At 41.8% G+C, this 16,638-nt stretch overlaps 3 non-coding genes across 3 annotated transcripts; 1 reads left to right on the forward strand and 2 right to left on the reverse strand.

The window, feature by feature from the left end:
* Positions 1-451: 451 nt before the first annotated feature.
* Positions 452-523, reverse strand: TRNAA-AGC (transfer RNA alanine (anticodon AGC)). The gene has a single exon. It is a non-coding gene; the product is annotated as a tRNA-Ala (tRNA).
* A 5,369-nt stretch (positions 524-5,892) lies between these two features.
* On the forward strand, positions 5,893-5,974 carry TRNAS-GCU (transfer RNA serine (anticodon GCU)). Its single transcript has one exon. It is a non-coding gene; the product is annotated as a tRNA-Ser (tRNA).
* Positions 5,975-14,373: 8,399 nt separating this feature from the next.
* Positions 14,374-14,445, reverse strand: TRNAQ-UUG (transfer RNA glutamine (anticodon UUG)). Its single transcript has one exon. It is a non-coding gene; the product is annotated as a tRNA-Gln (tRNA).
* Positions 14,446-16,638: the final 2,193 nt, after the last annotated feature.

The following is a 16,638-nucleotide window of genomic DNA, read 5'->3' on the forward strand; positions in this document are numbered from 1 at the left end:
TATATTACACAGTCTTTTCCCTCTCATGTATTTAATATTTCAGACTAGCTCTGGCTTAGGCAAACTGGCTCAAGAAAATGTAATGTGGGGAGAGGGAAACTCAGAAGAATCACCTCTTCCTGTGATCTTCACTCCGAGAACTCTTCAGGATTCAAAAAAGATTAAAAAGTGAAAGGGTCTGTCCTTTCAACCTTTTTCTATTTCTCAATAATAACGCAGTATGGAATCCCAAAAAGCTGAGCCAATTAGTTTGCAGAGCGGTTCTTTACATAGGATCTAGGGTGGTCCTGGAATATGAGAGTTGTCAGAAGTCACAAAGGAAATATATACAGGCAGATCGAAGGCTGACTCAAAGGATCAAGTTCAGTGTGAGCAATCAAGGTGTGAACGGGTATTGACACAAATGCGGACAGAACGTACCCTGTTCACAAGTTCGTCTTCCCAAAACTGATGGAGGAGCTGGGGATCGAACCCAGGACCTCGTGCATGCTAAGCACGCGCTCTACCACTGAGCTACACCCCCGACCGTGAAAAGGCTCACGTTGGACTCCTTTCATGATTTATTATCCTTATCTCTGCCTCTTAAAATCGCAGGAGAAACCTTCCCACAGCTGAGCTGGGTCCGGCAGAAGGAGAAAGTGTGTTGCCTTTCGCCGTCCGCAGCTTCTTTCCAACTGATGATACCAGGAGAGCAAAGCAGGGGGTAGCGTAGCCCAGAGGGAGGGCCGAGAGGGCAGCTGGGAGTAGCCCAAGGAGGTCCCAGCTTGCAGCCCACCCGTCCCCACGCCCAGCGCCGCCTCCAGGGGGAACAGAGAGCATCCAAAAATCAAGAACAAAGTTTACCTCCTGCAAAACCCTGCCGGTCCCCAGCTGTCCGGAGGTTGTGGGGTTGCAGTGGAACAGGGCTGTTATTTGAAAAAAGAGGCGATCAGGTGTGGCCTGTTTGTGGGCTACGAATCCATGGGACACTGTGGGAAGATGAGGCAGCACTGGCTCCTCAGACGATTTCCGTAGTTTGAAGAGCTGGCCTGGTCGGGCTGGGCCCATATTCATGGCCGCTGACTTCACAGGCATCCCTCTTATTTGGAAACAATTTCAAACTCCCAAAGAAGTTGAAAAAGAGCAAATAGTACCAAAATATCCAACTATCCTTTGCTCAGATTATTTTACTGTGTTTGCTTTAACATTTGCTTGCTTCCTCAGAGGATCGAAAGTTGCATAGAGCATGGCCAGTTGTTTAAATGCTGCATAACCACAGCGCTGTTAACGCATTTCAGTTCCTCTCACTGTGGCCTGGCTGAGGTTTTCTCGTGATTAGACTCAAGTTCTGCTTTTCCCACTGGAATACCACATTAGGTAATATCGAAGTGTCTTATCTGGAGACGGGTGTGTCCATCTGCCCAGCGCTGGTGAAGTTAAGTTTGATCACCTGGTTTGTAGGGAGACGATGGAAGACTGCAAATATCCTATCTCTTGACTCCGCCAAGAGGTCACGTGACTCTGGGAACCCATCTTGATGGTGATGGCTGCTGGATGATCTCCCAGCTCCAGCCCACCTCCCAGGTTTGCTCAGTGCTTGGCTCGCTGCCCTAAGCGAGTTTGTGCTTCTGTCCCATATCCTTCTTCACTTGCCAACGTATTTGTATGGAGTCTACTTTTGTCAGTGATTTATCATTGATCACTATAGTCATTTATTTATTTGATGCTCAAACAGTCCCAGAGTTGACCTGTGAGAGTCCCTTCATGCTGATGCCTGGTTTTGTCTAAAATACCCCCAAGATTTTGGGAGCATTTCCTCATTTTCTCCAAAACTCTCTTGCTCCCACTCTCCTAGGCTGAGTATGTTGCTCTGTCCAGTAAATCAACAACCAGCACCAAGATTGTCTAGGATTCACCTCCAGAAGGTAGAGTGTTTCTAATTGACGTCATGATTAATCTTTTTTATAGAAAGCTTTTTATTTAATAAATATAAATTTCATATGTATAACTTTTGGATTATAGCAGTTCTTCCCCCTCATACCCGCCCTCCCACCCTCAAACTGTCCCACCTCTACTCCCTCTCCCATCTCATCCTTCATTAAGCTTCATTTTTAATTATCTAAATATACAGAAGATCAACTCTATACTAAGTAAAGATTTCAACAGTTTGCACCCACACAGACACACAAAGTATAAAGTACTGTTTGAAGACTAGTTTTACCATTAGTTCATAGTACAACACATTAAGGACAGAGGTCCTACATGGGGAGCAAGTGCACAGTGACTTCTGTTGTTGATTTAACAATTGACACTCTTATTTAAGACGTCAGTAATCACCTGAGGCTCTTTTCATGAGCTGCCAAGGCTATGGAAGCCTCTTGAGTCCACAAACTCCTACATTATTTAGACAAGGCCATAATCAAATTGGAAGTTCTCTACTTCCTTCAGATAAAGTTACCTCCTTCTTTGATGGCTCCTTCTTTCCACCGGGATCTCACTCACAGAGATCTTTCATGTAGGCCATTTTTCACCACAGTGTCTTGGTTTTCCATGCCTGAAATACTCTCAAGGGCTTTTTAGCCAGATCTGAATGCCTTAAGAGCTGGTTCTGAGGCCTGAATGCTATTTAGGGCATTTGTCATTCTATGAGTCTGCTGTGTATCCCACTTCCTTTTTAATCCTATCTATTATTATTAGCAGACACTTGGTCTTATTTATGTGATCCCTTTGACATTTATTCCTATTTTTATGATCAGTTATGTACTTAAACTGATCACTTTAACTAGCAAGATGGCATTGGTATCTGCCAACTTAATGGAATTTGGAGTTCCATGGCAAGTTTTTAGCTTTGCCTTTAGGGGTAATTCTGGATTAATCTTGAAATAATAGAAAGAGAAGCTCAATATTGTTGTGCTTGTGCCAAAATACACTCTTCAGTGGCTATGTGATACAACAGGATGCACTATCAGGATTCAGTGAGAATCTTTTTACTCAGGTGAATTAAATGAGTCACTTTGTAAAAGCTTATGTCGTCAGAGTTTTAGGGATTCACATGTCATCTGAACTCCTGACCTACTGCTTCTTCATTTAGTTGAGATTTCTCTTTGTTTCCTTTCTTCTCCTTCCCATTCTCTCCTCCAGACAGACAATGCAATGGGAAATGATTTGAACTGTTCCCTCCTAAAGCCACTAGTAGAGACATGGCTCTCTTACTGCTCACTCTGAGGGTGCCCAATGCTACCAGCAAGACCTATGCTCACAGGGCCTGCTTTCTCTTCCACACAGAACAGAGTAGTGCTCTAGAGAGTATACCTTTTCCACTTTGCAATCCATGTTCATTTTAGAATTCTGTGAGTTTTAAAAAGTTTTCAAGAAAACACAAAAGAGACCTGAAGGGTAAATTAGCGGAATCACTTTTCTCTAATGAGAGCGGTTGGAAAATTTTACTTTATGGCTAAGAAAAGACAATAAAACTTAAGTTAGATAGCCATTTCTTCAAGAGCAAATGCTATTAGAGTTTTTCAGCAGAGAGCCTGGCCTGGGGAGAGAAAAGAAGTGGTGTTATCGTTGTGTGTCTTTTCCAAAGCCCACATTTCTGTCAGGAAGGCCTTGATGACGCCTTTGCTCTCTGTGTTGGACAAAAACATTTACTCTCTTAATCTCAGCTTCTTCACACAAACTGGAAAGGATAATAGCTATATTTCAGGATTGTTGTGAGGTTTAAAGAAGAAATCTACATAAATTGCTTCCTCTGGGGCCTGGTACAGAGCATGGCTTTATTATTCAGTGGCTTTTCTTTGTTGAATTCAGTTGGGGCTCCTTAATTTGGAGGAGTATATATATATGATCTGCATGTCTTCCCCAGCTCAGGCAACCTCCAGGTGTCTGGCATCGGATATTGTTCATTGGCCACAGGGATCTCAGGTTGCAAGGGAACCACAGGGAAATAGATGATTCCTCTGAGAAATGAATCATCTCACAGAAAAATGTGTTTTATATACTTTTCCCTGGAAGCATGACATGGACAACAATCTCACTGCTCTTAGAGAGATTAAAAATTTAGTCCATCCTTAGGAGGAAAAAAGAGAGCTCCTTCTTTTGCACATGAAAGCAAGTATAATTTTTTAATTGATTTTATATAGGAGAAGGCAAAGAGGAAGGCGCTATTGTGAGAAAATAGTGTTGAGGAAGAATTGAAAATCAAAACTAGTGACAACGTCTGATTTTGAGGGGTGTATATGTGTGTGTGTGTGAGAGAGAGAGAGAGAGAGTGACACAGAGATAGAGAGTGACACAGAGAGTACTCAAATGCAAATAATATTTACAATGAGAAAAGGGCTAAGGACCAGATTTAATTAGATGCCATGCCTGCTGGATCTGTCCATTAATGATAGAGAGGTAGGAAGTTTCCAGCTATAATAGTGCATTTATCAATTTCTCTTTGCAGATTTGTTTCATGTATATTGATGCTCTGTTGTTACACACATGCACGCGCCATAAGGATTACTACGTTTTCCTGAAGAACTGGCCCCTTTATAGTATGTCACACCTCTGTTTGCCCCTGCTAATTTTCCTTGCTTTGAAGTCTGCTTTGTCTGAAATTGATACAGCTATTCAGGCTTTCCTCTGATTGGTGTGAGCATGATGTATCTCTCTCCATTCTTTTACAGTTAAACTATTTCTGGTTGTTTATTTAAAGTGGGCTTCTTAAAGCAACATATAATTGAGTCTTTTTTTATTTAAATTTACTTTCACTTTTTTTTGTTTTTGTTTTTTTACTAAATGTGTTTAGACCATTCCCATTTAAAATGGTAATTGCTAGACTAGGTTAATATCTTACATAATTGTAACTTTTTCTATTTGCTGTGTTTGTTCTTTGTTGCCTTTTTTCTGCCTTCCTTGTTTTTCACTGAACATTTCATGTGATTGTATCTGTTCCTTGCGTGAACTCTACTTCAAAAAAAATTTTTTAGTAGTTCCCCTGAGTGACCCATGATGGATGGGTATGCCGAAGATGAGTGTATGAAATGCAGCAAAGGAACATAAGAATCTCTCCAAAGTTCTCCACAAATGTGGAAAAGCAGGCAAACCCTGTGAGGAAGCGAGGTTTCCTGATATTGGATTTGTTTGAAGCTGTCAAATTCAGCTCCTTCTTGTAAAGATAAAAAAGAATTACGGGGGTGGAAGGGCGTGGGGGATGGACAGAGCCACAGTCAGGACTCAGGCATTCCTGCTCCTGCAGTAGTATGGAGTCCCTCACTCAGTCCTCGCTAAACCGTCTCATGCTGTGAGATTCTAATCCACTCTAGAATGCAAAGGGCCCAGTGGGTGCTTGCGTCTGTTTTTCCAATCACGTTGTCGCTCACTGCTTCTCGTCTCAAGCGGATCACTTCCAAGTTTCAGCGAAGAAACGAGAGAGAAACTAAGGCATCTCCGAAGTGTCTGGCATACTTCAAAAGCAAATATCAGAGAAACACAGGACCGGATTCTTGGTTTCTCGGTACCTCCAGAAAACAGGAATCCTGGGAGATGTTCTCATAGGAGGTGGGGGATAAGGTCTCTGGAAAGCAAAGAGAGACTTAAGTTTTTGCGAGAAGACAGGGTTGCTGGCCGGAGCCGGGTTAGCAAAGCAAGATTGAAATTCTATTGTATTGATTCCTGTTTTTAACCAGGATCTACGTGTTCATTATCAAGGTATACTGGTTTTACCTGTTCGTTTGTTATGTGCCAAGTAACTCAGCCACCCCAAGCGTCATTATGTAGTTTTGTGTTAGCTATGAAACATACCTGAAAATATTTGATTCTGGGTGTGGTTGTGAGTTGTCAAGATTCATCCAGGAAAGGTATAAATCAAGATATTACTACAGAAAGAACTGCAGGGAGGAAGTAAAAGGTTTCAGTGTGCTTGCGTGTGACGAGGTGGCCGAGTGGTTAAGGCGATGGACTGCTAATCCATTGTGCTCTGCACGCGTGGGTTCGAATCCCACCCTCGTCGGTAGGTGAGGTTTTAATTCCTTAAGTGAGTGATTTGAACATATATCAATCTACAATTCTTTATTCACCTCCAAACCCAGAAAATTACCAAGCGTATCATCGCTTGACCTCAATTTGCAATGTAAGAGTCCCCAAATTTCAAGACCATCCCTCCTCAGTAGCACTGACCTTGGTTGTAAATTAAACCGGTCAGCTGGATCGTTTGCTGATTGTTTTCTTTTCAGATGACAACTTCCCTGAGGGCAGGAGATATTCCCTTAGGCAGTCTCCATTTCTGTTTTTTTGTTTTGTCTTTATTTATTTATTTATTTATTTATTTTGTGAAAGCAGTTGAACAAGTAACTGAGGACCGTAGAAAAGCATTGCCTAGTACATTTAAATAGTGCAGATACTTCCTTCCCCAATAAAAAACTTAATTTTTATTGCCTAAAGATCTTCAGCTTTGAGAGTTTGTCTCCTTTTAGAGACATGACAAAACTGAAAATTACACTTCATGCAGCAATCCCTGTAGATGTAAAGATTGCTTATTAAGCAAGGCAGTGAAGTTGGACAATATTGTTTAGTTTCTACTTGCAATTTTTCACCTGGATGACATTTGGGGAAAAGAGAAATATGTATATTCCTTCCTTATATTTTTAGATTTTATTTAAATTTTTGAATAGGCACTATATTCACATGTTTCCAGAAGTCCAAAATGCCAAGCAGAAAATCATGCACCCACTTTTATCCCCAACCACATTTCCCACAGATAGCCATTGTTATTCATTCTTCCTAGAATTGTGTTACGTGTATATGAGTATATTACACACAATTCTTATTTTTGTAGATAAAAAGAGATAACACAAATGACATATTATGCACATTGGTCTTTCCCTGCCCTTTCCCCATAACTAGTGTATCTTGGAGATGTACAAAAAGTATATCTTGCAGATATACAAAAAGGGGCTACTTATTTCTTCTCAAGTATGCATGGTATCCCAATGTATCTTCTAACTAGGTCTCTACTAGACAATTCAGATTTTCTTCTTTTTCTTCTTCTTCTTCTTCTTCTTCTTCTTCTTCTTCTTTTTCTTTTTGGCTATTACAAAACATTTTGTGATGAATAATTTCATATATGTACATAAATACTTTTACATGAGAGTGCTTAAAAATGTTCATGGAAATATGTTTTAAATTTTAATTACATTTTCCATTAACTTCTTGAAGCATCCTTATATATGTGTGTGTGTGTGTATGCATATATATATATAATTTGGATTGTGTGTATACAGCAATATGAATTTTTAGAAGTAGGTTTGCTGTGTCCTAGAATATATGCAGTTGTAGTATTTCTGGATATTATCAAATGATCCATAAAAGGAATTTTATTAATCTACACTCTCAACAGCAGTGATTGAAGTCCTATTCCTTTCACCTTACCCAATATGTTGTTTTGGCTATTTGGGGTTATCTGTTAATTTAGAAGGGGACAGTCATTGAAGTACAACTTAATTTTGCTTTCTTATTACTTCAAAGTATTTGTTACATTGGTAGAAATCTAATCATTTTTGCTTTTATCTTAATTTAAAATACTTTCTGAAGCGGAGAGCAATGTTCGTAGCATAGTTTCTGAACTGTTTCATCAGAGGATTTGAAGTGTATGTTATGAATGAAGAATTCTGGGCCTTGATCTGATGTATTGCATTAGAATCTCAAGGAGTATGTTCTTACCTGTGATTTAACAAAGCATACAGCTGTGTCTCATGTTAATGCCTGGTACTGTCTGATGTGTTGTAGCCAGTCATCCAGAATTTTCTTTGTTTCTGTGAATGTCCAGCCCAGGAAAGTTATCCCTGCCTTCAGTCTTCCCAGACACACCTTTCATACACTGAACAGTTTGTATTGTTTTACTTAATTTTTAATTATTGACTCTAGTGACCCTGCTATGCAGTAGATCTCAGAACTCACTCCTCCCGTTTGACCAACAGCTCTCCTCCCCCCTCTCATTCTCCCTCCCCAGCCTCTGGTACCCATTTTTCTTTGTTCTACTTCTATGAGTTCAGCTCTTTTAGATTTCCCATTTAAGTGAGATCATATTTGTCTTTATTGGCTTATTTCACTTAGCATTATGTCCTTCAGATTTCCTGACTCTTAAAGCTGAACAATATTTCCGTGTGTATTTATACCACATTTTCTTTATCCATTCATCCCTTAACCAACACTTTTGTTGATTTTTATATCTTAGCTATTATGAATAGTGCTGTAATGGACCAGGGAATTGTATTAGTCAGCTTTTTATTACCACAACAAAATATCTGAGGCACTCTACTTAGGAAGGAAAGTGAAGTTTACTTAGCTGACACTTTTGGATATTCAAAGTCAAAATGGCATAGTGCAGGCTTTGGCTCTGCCCAGGGGCCTGTGGTGACTGGTGGAGCACACACGGAATAAGGACCACAAGGCAAGCAATGAAACAGAGAGAGGGACTGGGCCCAAACTCGGACATTTTTTTGAAAGACAGAGAGACAAGGAAGGATCATTCACCTGCTGATTTACCCCTAAATACCTGCAACAGCTAGGGTTGGACCAGGGGGTCCAGAATCTGGTTCTCCCCTGTATGCGGCAGGGATTCAACTGCTCAAGCTACCATCTGTTGTCTCCGGGGTACCCATTAGCAGGAAGCTGAAATCAGGAGTAGGGGAAACTCAAACCCAGGCACTCTGCTATGGGTTGGGGGAGTCCCAGGCAGAGTCTTCACTGCTGGGCCAAATGCTGCCCCAGGCTTTCGTAAGGACTCTCCTGCTGGAACTGCCTCTCAGAGGCATGCCCCCAATGACTGAAAGACCTCCCCTGAGGTCCCACTTCCAACACACCACAATTCGATCACATTTCTGTCCTCTTAATACAATTAATGTATAATTTTGGGGTTTCAAGTCCTGTATGAGTTTGGAGACTAATTTATATGCAAACCATAGGTTCCTGGTTTCATTTCCTTTGAATATATATTCAGAAGTGAAGTTACCAGGAAATTTGTAATATGGTCATATTATTCTAAAATTGTTTATTTACTTATTTTCATTTTATTTGAAAGAGAAGAGCGAGCTTCCATTTACTGGTTCATATCTCAAATGCCCATAACAGTCTGGGCTGGGCCAGACTGAAGCCAGGAACCTAAAACCCAATCTGGGTCTCCCATGTTGGAGGGCAGGCACTTTGATATGGTGGTACTTCGATGACCTTTTCATTCTATTTTTAATTTTTAAAAAGAAACTCTATACTGTCTTCCATAAATTGTTCTACCCAGTTTTATTCCCACCAATGGTATACAAGAGTTCTCTTTATTCCAAACTCTCACCAATTGTAGTTACTGTTTATCTTTTTGTTAATGGTTAGTCTATCTAGGATTTTGTGGTGTTGCCTTGGGGTTTGCCTGCATTTCCATGATGATTAATGATATTGGGCATTTTTTCATTTGTCTGTTGGCCATGTGTATGTCTTCTTTTGAGAAATATCTATTCAAGTCCTTTGCCAGTTTTTATTTTATTTTTTTTTTTAATTTCAGGAACAGAGAGACAGAGATACAGCTCCCCTCTTGGTTCACTCTCCAAATGTTTGCAATGCAACTGGACTTGGCCGACACCAGGAGATGGGAACTCAGCAGTTGTCTTCCCCATGGACAACAGGTACCCGGCAACTTGAACCATCTTCTGCTACCTTCCAGGGTCTTTATTAGCAAAAGGCTGGAGTCAGGAGTCAGTGCTGAGACTTGATCCCTGGCTCTCCTATATGGGATGTGGGTTTCAGTGCAGGTCAACACTAGGTCATATGCCCACCCTTCTTTCCCCATTTTAAATTGGACTATTTATTTTCTTATTCATGAGTGTTTTGAGCTTCTTATATACCTGGGATGTCACTTTTGTATCAGGCGTGTGGTCTGCCTTTTTCTACATCTGAGAGTTGTGTCTCCACTTTGTTTCCTTTCTTTGCTGTGCAGAAGCTTTTGTCTGATGCCATCTCATTTGTCTGTTTTTGTTTTTGTTACCTGTGCTTTGGAATCATATGTGCTGTGGAGATCTTCCTTTATATTTTTTCTAGTAGTTTTACAATTTTAGGTCTTAATTTAAGTCTCTAACCCATTTTGAGTTGAGGTTTGTGTATGTTGTGAGATAAGGATCTGATTTCATAATTTTGCATGTGGATAACTAGTTTTCCTGATACCGTTTATTGAAGAGACTGTCCTTTCCCAATATGTGTCTTGACAGCTTTGTGAAATCAACTGACTATAGGTGTGTGGGTTTATTTCTAGGCTTTCTATCTTGCTCCATTTGTCAGTGTGTCTGTTTATATGCTGGTACCAAACTGTTTTGATGACAATCCTTTTATTATCAAAATTAGGGCATGTGATGCTTTCAGTTTTGTTATTTTTGCCCAAGATTATTTCAACTATTGGGAGTCTTCTGTGATTCCATATGAATTTAAAGATTGTTTTTTTCTATTTAATATATAAAATGCCATTGGAATTTCTTCAGCAATTGTGGTGCAGTGGGTTAAGCTGCCACCTGCTATGCTGGCATACCATATGGATGCCAGTTTGAGTCCTGGCTGCTCCACTTCCAATCCAGCTCCCTGCTAGTACACCTAGGAAAGCAGCAGAAGATGGTACAAGTGCTTGTGCCCCTGCTACCCAGGTGGGAGGCCCAGATGAAGCTCCTGGCTTTGGCCTGGCCTGGCTCTGGCCATCACAGCCATCTGGGATGTGAACCAGTGGATGAAAGATCTCTCTCTCTCTCTCTCTGTCTCAACTTTTCTCTCTGTAACTCTGCCTTTAAAATAAATAAATACTTAAAGACAGAAATTTAAAAATCCCTGCCCCCAAAAAGGTAGCTTTGGGTAATATGGACATTTTTATAATATTAATTCTTCTAATTCATGAACAGAGGATATTTTTCCATTCATTTTTGGTTTTCCAATTTCCTTAATCAGTGTTATATATTTTGCAGTGTACAGATTTTCCCCTCCCCTTCTGAGGATGTAGAGGGAAGACATACCATTTTTCCATATATATATATATATATATATATATATGCTCATAACACATATCACTTCTTTATTTTTTTATTCATTATTTATTTGAAAGGCAGAAAAATGCACAAAGATATACTTACAGAAGAGGGGAATGAAGGAGAAACTGAGGTACAGATAAACAGAGAGCACTCCCATCCACTGGTTCACTTTCCAAATTCCTGCAAAATTGGGGGTGCTGGGCCAAGGTGAATGCTAGGAATGAGCAGGGAACTCTATCCAAGTCTTCTACATGGGTGGCAGGAACCCATGTGTCCCTTTAGGGTGCATTAGTAGGCAGCTGAAAGCAGGAGTGTAACCGAGATCCAAACCCAGGCATTCCAGTGTGGGATATGGGCGACTTAACCACTGGGTCAGATGCCACCCCCCCATCCCCCTACCCCCCCACCCTACCCCTACCCTGTACAGGTCACTTCTGTGGTTTCAAATGTGTGGGGATTTCTCCCTAGCAGCAAGCAAGCAGTCGGTTCTGTAGTAAACATCAGCTGGGTGTACGCTAACCAGTTCAGTTCAGTTTGATGTACCAGATCCCAGATTGAAACCTGCAAATCCTAGCCTCTGGAACTTCTGACTGAAGTTGGAGTTCCCAAGGCCTCCTGTTGGGTTCTTTTAGTGCACTAGACCAGCTCACTGATCTCAGGGAAGCACTTATACTTAGTAGCTTATTCATTAGGGGTGTTTTAAAGGACACAAATAAGCAGCCAGTTGAAAAGAAATATAAAACAAGGTTGAAAGGTCTTGAGCAGGACCTTTAGCCACTGTAGAGCTGGGCTGCATCACCTTTGCAGCACAACCATGTCCTCTTGCTCACCCTCCCCTAAGTTCCTGTGTGTTTACCTGTCCAAACCTCTGAGCCGTGTCCTTTGGGGTTTTGTGAAGACTTGCTGTGTAACAATGACCGAAGCATGGACAAGTGTGTAAAAATGCAATTGGAGAAAAGAGTATGATTATGCTGATAGACTGAGTGGGGAAAACCCAGACAGGCACTTCTGCTCAGATTCCTCGTGACTTCTCCGTGAAGCATTTCTTCCTTTCAAGCATAGGGAAGGACCCCTTTCAAAATGTGAGTCTCATGATCTACTATCAGACAAGGTGATCAGAGAATGTTATGGCCAACTTCAAGACAAAAAAGGAAGAAGATTTATTTTTAGATCCTATGACCCACCTTAGGGAAGAGAAATTCTGGTTTCTATAGACTGCTTAGGGGAGAAAACACAGCAAGTGAAAGAAGATCAGAAAGACATTTTGCTTTCTGAGCCTAAAGTACCCCAACATTAAAACAAAAGACCACCCTTCACCTTTACTGTTCTGGAGGTGTTCCCAAATAACAACAGCTGTGGGAGTTATGAACCAGGAATCACGGAAGAAAACCAAAAACCTATGTTACGATATATAAATATATACACCTCCATGATTAAATTTATATCTATCTGTTTTGTTGTGATTGTTGCTATTATAAATGGGATTGCTTGTATTGTAATTCTTTCTCAAATAGTTTATTTTTATTATACAGATTTTGTAGCCTCTGACTTTATCAACTTTATCAGTTCCAATGTTTTTTTAAACTTAAACAGTCTTTAGGTTATTCTTTATATGAGATCTTGTTGTCAGCAAATACAATTTTCCTTCTTCCTTTCCAATTGGGATGCTTGCTCTTTCTTTCTCTTACACAGGTGCTCTGGCTAGGACTTCCAGTTATATGTTTAGAAGAAGCGATGAGAGTGGGCATCCTTGACCTGCAAGTGATCTTAGAAGAAAAGCTTTCAGTTTTTCCCCATTGAGTATGATATTAGGTATGAGTTTATTATATATGGACTTTATTGGGTTGAGGTACATTCTCTCTAGATCTGGTCTGTTAGAATTTTTATCATGAAAGAGTGTTGAATTTTGTCAAATACTTGTTCTACATCTACTGAGGTGATCATATTACTTTAATCTTCCTTTTGCTGATCTGGTAGGTCCCATTTATTGATTTGAACATATTTTGAAGTTTACTTTTATTTCCTCAGGAAACTGGCTACCATTAATTTTCTCAGTCCTCTATTTGACACACATTCTCTCTAGGCAGCGAACCACTTTCTCAGTTATGAATTGGTACCAGGTGGAATTTAACTGGCAAGGACAACTTTACTCAAGACTATAGCATAGGAGACAGAGAGAGGCTGAATTCACTTGTAAATACAGCAGGGGCATCTGGGGGTTTATTGCCAATGGATAGGGTGAGGGAGTCATTGGATGGAAAATTGCTGGGTGGAATTTCATTAGCTATCAAGAGTGCAGGAGGAGACGCTTGATTGGAGATTAAGGGTAGAGAAGTCTGACCAAAATGGCTTAGCAACATTCTTTCTAAAACTGGGTTCAGTTGGATTCTTTGTCAAAACCAGGCTGGAAAGACCAAGGATAGGACCCAGTGGAGCAAACAGTTCAGAGAAGCCTGACTGGAGTTTGGTCACTGATGAAGTGCTTGTCCACAGCCACAGGGATTTTCCCACACGACAGAGGAAGCATCTGCGTGTCCCTCAGCCCCTCCCGGCAGCCGCGGCCGGTTCTGTCTCCCTGTAGCGGCGGAGAGCTCGCCAGGAACGTTTCCCGGGTGTCTCGGAGGACGCCCTTGGAGGTTCCCTGTGTTTCACCTTGGTACTCGCGGTGGAAAAAGCCAGATGCCGAGAGGACAGCGGAAGGCAGAGGACGCCGTACCCACTCCGTTTCCCTCCCCCTGGATTGGGACTGCCAGCTCCGCGCAGCGCGAGGCCCAGGGCCCGGTGGGAGGCAGGTGCTCCCGTCCGCGGGGAGCCCCTGAGCCTGCGGCGCCCGGGACCCGTGCGCTCTGCGGCCGGCTCGGGGCGGGGGTGGGGTGGGTGGTGAGAACTCCAAGAAGGGGAGAGAACCGAGGCAGACGGCGGTGAGTAGCAAGACGGGAAGGAGAAGAGGGGGCGAGGAATGACGGAGACTGGAGGTCCGCTGCGAAAGGTGCTTAGGAGCGGGCGGGCGGAAGAAGGACTCCGAACCGGGGGGATTTTGAGAAGTGGAAGGCCCCTCCCGGGAATGGGGCGTCCTCGTTGCTGCTGGGGCTTTTCTGCTCGGCCCCTGAAAAGTTCCTGCAGTCAGCAGAAGCAGCGTGCTTTTCAGTGTCTCCTGTTAACTGTGCACTCCGAACGCTTAACCACTCCTGGGCGAATGTGTTCGGTTCCTGAGTTCGGAGAGAGGAGGACAGTCCAATACTGTGCACACGGCTACAAAGCTGTTACTGGAAGAGAATTCCATACTAAGCAGAGGAACGAGTTTTTCCACGTTTCAATGCCAACCCAATCCAGGAACTGCAAAAAGTTCACGTTTGAAAGGTCCCACCGAGATTTGAACTCGGATTGCTGGATTCAAAGTCCAGAGTGCTAACCATTACACCATGGGACCAACCACAGAGAAGGGATATGTATCCACGGTTGTGATTAAATATCTCCTCCATAACGTACTTTGTAGTTGCTCCAATACAGAAGAATTAGACTTCATTTGACCAGCTGATAAGGAAAGTCTATGCTGAAGAGACAATGAGCAAAACATAACTTGGGCGACTCTCTTGCTTGCTGTCGGGAGCATAAATAAGATTTCAGATGACAGCTGAGGAAGTTCCAGATTTTTCATAGGGTCTGAAATTTACATAATTTGGGATGGTCTCTTTAAGGTAATACAACACACAATTAGAGGTCTACTCCAAGGCGCGCATCTGAAGATCAGTTTGAGTAGAGACAGCTGTCTTAACTAACATCCATTAAAGCAGCACCCTTTTGCAAATGTTTCAGAACTATGTGTCATACAGAGTGACCTCTCCCAGGGTCTTGGGGTTATGCAGTTGAAGGCTCTTGATACGTCTAGCGAGACACTTGGTAAATAGTACTCTGGGGTGCAGTTGGCAATAGCTATCAAAATAACCTGTACTCAGCAATTTGTCTTCTACAGAAATTAAAAAAAAAAATGAAAATGTATTAACACTCTTTGCTCATTGCAATATAGAAACTTGGAAATCTGACAGTATATTTAATAGAAATACTATACATCCATTAAAATGAATGGGATGAATGTATGTACCCACATGTTGGCATAGCAGTTCTAGGGAGGATTTAAATAAAACCCAACAACTTGATGCATTTTGATGTGTAACATCACATAACTTTTGTAAGTGTATTAATCTATTTTCTGTTGTCAGTAACACAATACCACAGATTGAGTAGTTATAAAGAAAGGAGGCATATTAGCTCAAGGTTCTGGAGATGCAAAGACTGGAAGCTGCATTTGCCAATGACTTTCTTGTCAGAATCCAGAGGGGACACAAAGTGTCACATGGCAGGAGAACAAGGAGTGCCTGTGGATGAACATGTGCTTCTCTAGTCTCTATTTCTTATAAAGCCACTGGGATCCAATCATGAGGGTACCACCCCTAATGACCCTATTATCAAAACCCAATCAATTTCCACAAGCCCCATCTCCAAACACCTTCATCAGATTAAATATCCACCCTCTTAAAACCTCACAATGAGGATTAAATTTCAACTTATGAAGCCTTTGGAGACACTCAAACCATATCCAGACCATAGCAGTAAGTTGGAATTTATGATTTTAAATATTCATTTTTAAATAGGTTGGAGGAATATACACCAGATTCTTGGCATGAATGTTTCTGACAAATTGAATTGAGGATAAAGTACTTTTTACTTTATGCTGTTATCTTCTTTGTGGCATCTTTTTTTATTTTTACAAGTGTTCCTGTATATCACTTTAATAATGAAAAATGCAAGTCCACAAAAATATTAATGTCCTTCTGTGGAGGATTTAAAAAGCATGTTTCTTCCATGTTGACTGCCACTGTGCTCACCTATGTGCAGAGTATGAAAGAAGCAGATAGTAGAATCGCTGACTACAAGATTGACAGTTGGTAAGAGAGGAAACACAAAGTATAAGTGCCGTACGTTAATAATGGTTATCAAATCAAAGGAAAATCACAGAGGAGGCTCCACGTCAGAGCTTGGAGGATCTGATGATTTGGGCACCAAGAGAAAAATTTTACTTACAGTTTAACTGGTTTTGAGAGACTTAGTCAAGACCATTCACGGACTCCATGGGTAAGAATTTTATCTGGAGATTTCCGAAAGAAATATTCTGACTACTCAAAGCCTCTGGAATCAGAAATGACAAAATATGAGGAACCAACACAGGGGCCGCAGAAGGGAAGCCATTCAGCACGATGCCAATATTTCTTGGGCATTTGTTGCTTATTGAGCGTTGGTAAGAAGGCAGTGGGGCAGACGGGGGGTGAACAGCGGGGAGGACTCCGGGGCTGCACGCGGAGGAACTGAGCTCCCAGGCCGCCGGTTGCATCCGACGTCTGCAGCCTTTGCCTCTTGCAGCCGCGGTCCGTCCTCGCTTTACTAAAGGCGTGCACTCCGGCATCGCCCGTGCGCAACCCTTGGCATACGCTTCCGGCAGCGCACGCTGTTTGAAAGAGCGTGGGCCGGGTGGGAATTTTCTGGTTATCCCACACTCTGAAAACCACTGTTAGTTTTCCCACAATTGTTTATGGTCACGGCGCGCAGAGCCAGACATGGCTGCTTC

Source organism: Lepus europaeus, chromosome 3, assembly GCF_033115175.1.
Source record: "Lepus europaeus isolate LE1 chromosome 3, mLepTim1.pri, whole genome shotgun sequence".
In the NCBI taxonomy this organism is placed as follows: Eukaryota; Metazoa; Chordata; class Mammalia; order Lagomorpha; family Leporidae; genus Lepus; species Lepus europaeus.